The sequence below is a fragment of the Podarcis melisellensis genome (assembly GCF_964234715.1).
Source record: "Podarcis melisellensis genome assembly, chromosome: 8".
In the NCBI taxonomy this organism is placed as follows: Eukaryota; Metazoa; Chordata; class Lepidosauria; order Squamata; family Lacertidae; genus Podarcis; species Podarcis melisellensis.
In genome coordinates, this window is record NC_138540.1 from 77,946,749 (window position 1) to 77,957,414 (window position 10,666).

The window sequence follows — 10,666 nt, forward strand, 5'->3', positions numbered from 1 at the left end:
CACAGACAGCTTTTGGGATCATGTGGCCAGCATGACTAAACCACTTCTGGTGCAACAAAACACCATGACTGAAGCCAGAGTGCACTGAAACACTGTTTACCTTCCTGCCGCAGCAGTACCTATTTATATACTGTACTTGCACTGGCGTGCTTTCGAAATGCTAGGTTGGCAGGAGCTGGGAGAGAGCAATGGGAGCTCATCCCGTTGCAGGGATTCAAACCACCGACCTTCTGATCAGCAAGCCCAAGAGGCTCAGTGGTTTAGACCACAGTGCTACCCATATCCCTTGGTGTACTCTTTAGTGAAACATTCTCTGGGAAGAGTAATATTGAGTCGTGAAAGTCAAAGCACTGAAAACCAAAGGAGCATTAATGAAATTCTATTACAATAAGGGAGGTCAGCTAAATGAACCTGCCCTAAAGATACTTGGTAGCATAGTGCTTACTGAAATGCTATTTGACACTGAAATCTGGGGGGCAGAGTCAAACTCCATTAAAGTTTTAGAAACTGTCTTTTTCAGTTTGATTTCTTTTGTGAGACCATATTGGCTTCTTGGAGTGCCCTTCTATGCACCAGCTGGAAAAAAATAATAGGAAAGGAAATTAGATAAAATTACTATATGTTGTTTTGATGATTGTAAGGTTTAATGTGAAATCAAGCTACAATTGCCATGGCCTTTGGCTAGAGAAATAAAGTTATGAACTTTATGTGAAATGCTCATTGCTGCTCCAGTACTTGAGATTTTCTCCTATTCTATCTCTCACTCACACACCATTTAATCAGGGTAGTTTTTATGTTAAGGGTTTATTATTGGCTATTTTAACTATGGTGTATATTTTAATCATTCTGGATTTTAACAAAGATGCAGATTTCTTTTGTTGCTGTTTTCTAGATAGCACAGAAGCCATTTGGGAATGAAGCAATACATATATTAATGAATAAATGAATAAATAATAATAAATTCTAGATCAAATGGCTATCTTAAGTATCTTGGAAACTGTAGCTTTCACTTATTAGCATGATTATTCTGATTCCTCTGCCACATAAATAAATGTTTACAACTGACTATACTTGGTCACCAAGGCTTAAGTGCTTAAACTCTTGAGTTTACTTCCCTTGGTTAGCCAGCAGTCCTTACTCTCTTTTATATTGATATCCTGTCCTCACCCACATTCCCACCCAGTCATCTAAAGAATCCCATTGCACTGGTTGCTACTCACCTGGAGAAAGCAGGCCCAAGAGGAGGCATGTGCTCAGAAGTGTTTTCATCATTTTTGAAAGATCGGGAGACTCAAAAGAGATGGACCAGGGAAGAGGAATGATGCAAGTAGAGGCTTACATGGAGATATTTATAGGCCAAGGATTCACGCTGTGGGCAACATGTAGGAACAAATGGTTCCCTAAGGTCTGGGAGTGGGGGCTGTATGTTTGCCAAGAAGACACAGAGGGACATAGCGAAAATCAAAGCTCAGTGTTGAATTGCTTAATTAATTCTCTTTCATTTCATTAGCTCTTGCCAAAAACTTTTCAGCATTTCCCTCCGATGGCATTAATGTGTGATTTAAATTGTAATGTCACCAAAGAAAGAATCTAGAGACTACAAAGGCAAGGGCAAAACCAAGATGCAACCTGCAAAGAAATCCCCATACTGTATTTTACCTTGTATAAGACTATATTTTCCTTCATATTTTTAAAGTTTGAAATTGGGGGTCATCCTATACATGGAATAGGGGTCATCTAATACATGGGGGTGTCCTATAAACAGAAAAAAATACAGTATCCCCCACCACAGGATTCCTCTTCTGAGGAGGAAGGTTTGGATATTAGATTGTTCTTGGTAAGACTGTAAGCAAGAAAGTAATCTGCAGCTAAGAAGAGTAGCCCTCAGCCTTCAACATCTAAGAAAACCCTTAACCCATCATGGCTTCATATTGCATGGATGTACTGGAGGCTTCAACCAGTAAGACTGATTCTCCTGCCATGGAAGTGGCCCTAGGGAAAAGGGGCCACTTTTCCCCCTAGGGAAAAGGGGATGGCAAGTGAGCTCAGCTGCTGCTGTCAATGACTCAGAAGTGTACTTGGTGAGAATTGAAATCTCACACAGCATGGAGCTAGCTGTCAACACAAACAAGACAATACTCTCAATCACTCTTCATCACTCTGAACCAGTCAAGTGGAAAGTACCAGGCAATGTGCAAAGATGCAGTTGAGGAAGCCCTTGTTGGTTCAGCTGCAGATTAGCTCAAAGGTCATTAGTGCAGCCCAGCAGAGGGATGAGCCAATGGCAGTGAAGCAGATAAATGGGGTGTAGGGATGTAAAGTTGAGATAGAGAGTAAAAATATGTATGTGGAAGTAAAGGACAATGATCTTCCTTATGAGGAGGCCTCCACTATGTTGTGATACCATTTACAGTGTTACATCGGGTTAAGAACATAATTCGTTCTGGAGGTCTGTTCTTAACCTGAAACTGTTCTTAACCTGAAGCACCACTTTAGTTAATGGGGTCTCCTGCTGCCGCTGCACAATTTCTGTTCTCATCCTGAAACAAAGTTCTTTTGCTTATTACCCAAGGTAATATTTCTGGGTTAGCGGAGTCTGTAACCTGAAGCGTATGTAACCAGAAGCGCATGTAACCCGAGGTACCACTGTATTATAGAGAGATATAGGAAGAAGAAAGTGGAAAGAAATTGGTGTGTCTACCTTGCATTGAGTCTGGGCAAGGGAGGTAGTTGGAGAGAAGAAAACATTAGGCACACTCTGAAATTATTGGGTTTAGGATACCTTTTAGGGATCAGCCTGTGCTTTGTTCCTCATGGGGCTTAGGGGTACATTTTAGGTCTCACATGCATATTTTGGGTGAATACTGGACAGAGGGACCAAGGTTGCTTTGCTGGGTTTACAACCAAAGCTCACCCAGGAGTTGGTTCTTCTACTTCCATGGTTGGGGAGCCACAGTCTGTGGCTTTCTTACGAGCCTGGGAGTCTGTAGGAATGCTTCCCTACCAGTGCTATATAAAATCTTCAACTGCCTGTAGTTTCTTAATAAAATTTAATGTGGTTTGCAGTTCCTTCAGGAAATGGATATGAGACCAACTTACAGTCACATCAGGATTAGAAACCTCAGAATACATTTTCCACATAGGATTTGTTTCCCCCTATAAAATTCATGCTTCTTAAGTTATAATTTTAAAAGATGCCGTACTGAAATCCCATTATTTTTTGTCTTGCCCCTTTCCCATTTTCCTAATGCAACGTGTATAGAAACATACAATCTGCTCCTTTCAGACATTATTGTTTCATGAGCAGGACCCCTAAAAGTTTTTCATTTTATTGGGTTTTTTTGGTTTTTTTTAAAGAATGATGGGTTTTAATTGGAAAACAGGGTGTATTTACCATGAGTCATAGCTTTTGCCTTTGCTTTTGTTTTATGTGGTGTCTAACTTGGTTGGAAAGAGCATATATTTTTTATCATCTTCCAGGCCCCAGAAAAAAGCACTGCTGAGGTGGTAAAACTAGGCATTGCTCAGGGTTATAGACAGGTACCAGGGTTCTGCAATTTCATTCCTCCTTGTTCCAATTGCATCACATTGCTGGCAAAGAGTGAAGACACTTGGAGTCATCTGATCTGCTTGCCTTTAGCCACGTTGCCTTTAATTGAATAAAACTAGAAGTTTGCACCCACCTCACTACCCATCTTCAGTACAACCTCATCTATATGCATTATATTTCTCTATTAACTGGAAACCTTTTATATTTTCTGATACCTGAACCATTTTTACCAATGTATATTTTATTGGCTTTCAAAAATGTATAACAACAACAACAACAACCATAAGCAGCTACACAAAATCAGAATATGCCACCCTTTCTGCAATCTCTCCAGCTAACACATAAGTATCCATATTTTTCAAACATTTGTTCTTTTTTAAGATTTTCTACAAAATTCTCCTACGTTATTTCATCAGCATTGTATGAAAGCATCCATCCCGACTGTAGTCATCTTCAGCTAAAGCATCAAGCAGGTGACGGACATCCAGATTTATGGTGATTCTGCTGACAACACATTGCTTAGATGCTTTTAGCCAGGATACGAAGTAAATGGCCACAGGATGGCATAAAATGCATATGTTGTTTATTTCTTTTCAGCACTGTTACATTATGGTTTATTTTCTCAGTTAGATTCAATATCCGTACATTTTCATACTTTGGTCTCTTCCCCAAACATGTAATTTCCACCACATTGGGGCAAACAATAATCTCGATGCAACATGCAAGTATAGAAAGTGATCTGTTCCCTTAAGAGACTTTTTAAACCATGTAAAGAGTGAAAGTAAACCTTTTAAAGAGTGAAAGGAATCAAAACCGTGGGGTAAAATCAATCTGTTCTCATAGAATATTGAAAATATGTATTCTGTGGCATCTCCATCTCAAATGGTAGTATGTCTCTCTATAACTGGAATACCTCCACCACATTGACACTATTCCAAAATTAATGTGGGAGAAGTTCACTGGTGTGCTTTGCCACCTATGCATTACCTGAATATCCAAGGTCCATGAGAACTAGTTTATTGAAGGATTCCATCTTTGCACTCATTGGTGTGGGGTCCAACTTTGTTGGGAGTGCAAAGTTAGTTCCCAAGCCAAAGTTCTGGTCTTCAAGGGCCCAAATCAAAATGTAACAAAAGCCTAAAAGCACAGCTCATATGGTAAAGCTGGGGTACTGATGGGTGCCAGGGACACACTGTTGTGCCATGAGTATTGGACAATGACTCCAAAGTCATTACTGAGACCTGATGAAATAATTTTCTGGAACTTTCACCCCCCTTGTTGCAATTGCAGCAGATTGTTGTGAAAGAGAGAGGATAATTTGTGACATCTGATCTGTTTGGTCAGATTATATAATTATAATAATTTGGTGGTGGCTGCCCTTAGCTGCACTGTTTTGAATGGAACCAAGCTAATGCCTTACAGCTGCTTTGAACCCCATCTTCAGTACGAATCTCATCCATATGCCCTAAAACTGGAGCTATTCAAGAACAGGCTGCATAGTCATCTGTTAGGGATGCTCTAATGTTGACTTTTCTACACTGGATAGGGTGTTAGACTAGCCAACCTCCTAGAAACCCATCCCACACACCAAACTTACATGGTTCTACGGGAGTGGAATGTGGAGTTATTGATAGATGTTTGAAGGCAAAGACCAACAACACAAGCAAGTGAGAAAAAGGCCTGAAAATGAAATTACAAAAATGAAATAACAAGGCTTGTTGTTGAAATCAAGGGTGGTTGCAACAATTTGCTGCCACTCTTACATGGCTGTAGATGTGCAACTACCCCAACCCCCTGCCTAAAGAAAACTCTGCAATTACAAAACTGTCACCTGCAAATTGATTGAGCAAATGTCCTGGGTTGGGAAGCAGTTGCACATGACATGAAGGCAGATGATATGCACCTCACTGTTCCATGTCCCAGTAGCTGCTGTGCACAACATCTTAAACAGACAAAACAAAGGAGAAGAAAGAGCAGAGAAAGCGTGTTCTCCAATAAATGAGAGCACATGTTGCGGTGTGGGCCGCCGGGCCAGGCCTCTGGTTGCCAGGTAGGTTAATAGTTGTTGCCTGGCATTGCGATTGGATAACCGGGTTGCTGGGGCAAATTGTATGTTGCAAATTGGGTGGGTGGGACCATAGTCTTTAAATATCAGTGCACTCTATCCCTGGAAAATCCACAAGAAAGTGTTGGTAAGGCCTTGGAGATGTTAGAAGAATTTGGTAAGGTGTCTGGTTTTAAATTAAATAAATTAAAGACCAAAATGTTGACGAAGAATTTGGGAAAGGATGAAAATGAAAAACTAGAGCTACAGCATGGAATTAAAGTGGCAAAAAAAATAAAGTATCTGGGAATTTGGTTAACCACTAAAAATATAAATCTGATCCAAGATAATTACCTTATGACATGGAAGCAGAAAAAGAAAGATCTGGACACTTGGAGTAGAGTGAAACTTTCGTGGATGGGAAGGATGGCGGCAATAAAAATGAACTTACTTCCAAGAATGCTGTTTCTCTTTCAAAACATCCCAGTGATCAGAGGTTCTAAAATGTTTACAGATTGGCAAAAAACTCTTTCGAAATTTATATGGCAAGGAAAAAGGCCAAGAATTAGGTTCAAACTTCTTACAGATCGGAAAGAGAGAGGGGGATTCTCGGTACCCAACCTGAAATTATATTTTGAGGCAGCCTGCCTTTGCTGGATCAAAGATTGGATTAATTTGGAAAATACCGATTTATTAGACCTCTAGGGGTTCGACAATAGGTTCAGCTGGCATGCCTACTTATGGCAAAATAAAGAAAAAGTACATAAAGGGTTTTCAAGTCACATTATTAGGGGGCCTCTTTATGAAGTCTGAGAGAAAAATGAAAAGCTCCTAGAAGGGAAAACACCCTGGTGGCTATCACCAATCGATATCTCAGCGATCAAAAAAACAAATATGGAAGGAAAAAGACTCACCTATGAAGACCTACTAATAAGATCAGAAAATGGATGGAAGATGAGAACATATGAGGAGTTGAAAGGTAAATTAGCAAGCTGGCTACAATTCCACCAAATAAACACAATATGGACAGAACACAAAAAAGTAGGAATGAATGAGAAGAAATCCAAATTCCAGATAGAAATAATTGAGGGCAAATCTAAATTATTATCCAAAATGTATGATATATTATTGGAATGGGACACCAAAGATGAAGAAATAAAGGAGGTTATGACAAGATGGGCAATGGATCTGGGATATAATATAGAGTATGATAAGTGGCGGAATTTATGGACTAGTGGAATGAAATTCACAGCATGTCTAACACTGAGGGAAAATTTAGAAAAGATGATGTATAGGTGGTACATTACCCCGGCAAAACTGGGGAAAATGTATAAAACAGGTAATAAGTTTTGCTGGAAGTGTAAAATTAAAGAGGGTAACTTTTTCCACATGTGGTGGACATGCGATGTAATGAAGAAATACTGGGAACATATTCAAATATACATTCCCCAAAAGACCAGAGGCCATTCTACTAGGAATAATTGGGGACGAAATTAAAAAAGAAGACAAAACGCTATTTCAGTATGCCACAGCCGCCGCTAGACTATTAATTGCCCAAAATTGGAAAAGCCAAAGTACCCCAGAAATTAGAGATTGGCAAACAAAGTTATTTGAATTTGTAGAACTTGCAAAAATGACACAAAAAATTAGAAACCAAAAAAATACAAAGTTCATTAACGATTGGAACAAATTTATGACTTACATTGAAGGGAACTATAAACATAAAAACTACAGCAGGACTGATATAGATCTTATAATGTGTAAACCATTATAATTATTAACTGCAAGAGAAATAAATTACTCATATTAAGAAGCCTGAAACCGGGAGGGATGGAAGTCAATAGGTGTACAAAGGAACGACTTAAGTATTTAAAGATATAAAGAGATAAATGAGAAGACAAAGAATTGTAATGGGAAATGGTCACTATTTTTCTGTTATGCTCAGAAATTTACTTAATTTCCTTTTTGTGTTTTGGGGGTTTTATGTAACGGTTGAAACTGTTTTTTCGTTTTTCTTTTTGGTTATTTAAGCGAAAATCAATAAAAAGAATTTATATATATATATATATATATATATATATATATATATATATATATATATGCAGGTTTTGGTGTCCTCGGGTGTCTTCCCGTGTAAAAGTTGGGGTGTCTAGGCGACGTTTCGACGAGGTCTCACTCGTCATCTTCAGGCTGGTGCTTTCGGCTTCTTGTTACTGGAACAGAGCAGGATCTCAGTGTTTGAGTTCCTATAAATACTGTTGAGGGGGTGTGGTGTATAGCCTCCAATGTTCTGGGCAGAGAGGAAGTTCCCAGGCTAGTGTGCCTTTTCTTCTTTTGTTCCTTAATTACTTGAGGGATATCTTGAGTGATTTGTTGAGTGATATCCTGAGTACCACTTAGGTGGGTCATTAGGTGTGGATTAGTTGCTAAAGTCTTTGTGTCTTGACCTCTTGAACTTTGTGAAGAGTTTTTCTGAGAAGATGGCTGTACTGCACTTAGTTGTGCTCTGGCTTGGCTTCGTGTATAGGGGCGAGCTGTGGTTTTGTGGCCTGTGTCAGCCAGATCTGTGTAGGGATTGCAGGGGGGTGCAGCATCCGGAGGTGCCACCATGGTTTGGCTACTGGATGGTGTCTGTAATTTATCTGTGGAGAGGGTCTGGGTTTGGGTCTGGTGTGGTTGATTGGTGATGGCGTTCTGTGTGCCTCTGGATCTGGTGTCAGTTTTTGTGGGGAGGGCTAATTTCCAGATGTCTGGCAAGCGGGATGTGTCGTCACGTTTGTTCATGTTGTGAGGGTGTTTCTCTATCTCGATGGCTTCCATGATTATTCTCTTGTGGTGATGTTCCATGTTAAAGAGCAATTTGGAATCTGCAAAATTAATTTCGTGTCCTGTTTCTTTCATGTGTCTTTTCCAACACCAAAACCTGCATTCCTGTACCCGTGAAAATCTACGAAAGCATATATATATATATATATATATATATATATATATATATATATCAGTGCACTCTGGTTTCTCTTTCTCTTTGCAGAGTGCATCGGATCAATCGGATCAGAGCCAACACTGCAGGAGACCTTGTGATATTTGTGCCTTATTCCTTTTCCCTTCACCATTTCTTCCCTGCCTAACCCACGCTGTGGGTGAATTTAGGCCCATAGGGCAAGGTTGGTTGGGGGGTGCAGGGAATTAGGCTCACCTTATTTTCTTGTTGTCGTTTAAAGCCATCCTCGGCTTAAGCGGCTCCGGGGAGGCGGCACGCCTTCAGGATCCATTTTTAAATTTAATTTAATAGCTGGCCGGTGCTCCCCAAAATTTAATTAAATTTAATTGAATTTATTCGGCCCATTTGGGCCTCCTGGGACACCGGGCAGCCTTCGGGGGCTCTGGGCGGCCCCTGCGAGTGCGGGCCGTGCTGCCCAGGCGCCCAGGCCGTGGCCTTCACGCGGCCTAAATTTAGGCCTTTTGGCGCTGCAGCCTTCCCCGACCTTAAATTTCGTCCTCGAGCCTAGGGAGACCGGAGGAGGAGGCCTGCTGGGCCCTTGGAGTGCTCCTCCAACTCAAACTGCCAGGCCGCGGCCTCCATTTTCAGCCCTCAGCGGCCATTTGTTGTGGGGGCCTATTCAGGTTTTTTTCAAAATCCATACGGCCACTGGGGGTGCTTGGCGCGGCCACCACGGCCTTTAGGCGACCCCCTTTTGGGGCGTAAGGGGTGTTTTGTTTTGTTTTTTGCCCCTGGGGGGCTGGCGCCATAAACGCGGCCTTCCCAGCTCTCCGGTTCTCTGCACGTCTTTTTCAGCGCTTTACGAGCGTTATTTCTCAATTAATTGTGCAACAGTGGTCACCTGTGGCCACTAGCTGCAATTGCACTTAACAAGCGTTCTTTTCCAATTTATTGTATAACAGTGACTTCCTGTGGCCACTAGCTGCAATTGCAGTCTTTTACTTTATTGCTGCGCTGAGAGCGCCATCTGGTGGCGTCTGAAAGGTACTGCACCCTGATTTATTTTATTTCAGTTTTGCTGTTCTTTTGAAGCAAATAGGTGCTGTTGCTTCTATTTGATTTAAGTGGTCTCTTTTCAGGCCAATCCTTTTCTTTCTTTATTTATTTTATTTACCCTGTTACTTCTTTGTGATCTGATTTGGCTTACTCATTTTATTTAATTTTAATTTAATTGGAGTTTAATTTATTTTATTTACTGGATTAATTTGGATTGAAAATTAATCAATTTTTTAATTTATTTTAATTTTAATTTTATTGGTAATTTTATTTTTATTTTATTTTTATTTTTAATATTTTTATTATTATTATTATTATTATTATTATTAACTTTGTCATTTTACTAAAGTCCAGCTTTCTTGCTAACTTTACTGTCTTTTATTATCAGACATGGCCCCAAAAAAGGCTGGAAAAAAGGCGGTGATGGTCGTCTCTGCTAAGCGGCCCATTAAGGGCCCGTCACAATCCCTGCGTTCTCCAACCCCTCCTCAGTATGGGGGTCAATTGGAATCACTGGTTCCAGGGATATCAGGTGACCCTGTGGCTTTGGCATGTCTTGCTGCGGAGGTGGATGGCCTTATCTGACGCTGTGCTTCCCGACCATCGACTTCGCTGGTGCCTGCCCCTACAGCACCTGCCTCTTCCCCAGTTCCGTCATCATCTAGTGAAGATGGGAGTGAAGTTGCAGGGGCTGGGGATTTCCTTTCGGAACCCCCGCCCCGGTCCCTTGCCTTACCTGTGCCTCAGGTTGGCTCAGGGAGGGGAAGACACTCAGCTAGGCGACGTTTAGGAAAGCGGGTCAGGGGATCGACTCCTGCCAGGGCAATTTTGCCGGCTCAGTCCTCCCCTGTTTTACCGTCGGGTTCGGGTCTCTCACATGATTTTTCTATTCAGTCTACCTTAGGTGCCGCACAAGTTGAGGCAGATATGGACTCTTCAATGGAGTACAGCTTGCCTGTTCCGGCTAAATCTTCTTCCGGGGGGCATCGCCACCGTAAGAAGAGTTCCAAAAGATATGCCAAGAGGAGGAGGGGTGAGTCATCATTTTCTTCCACAGGTACATCTTCTGAGAGTT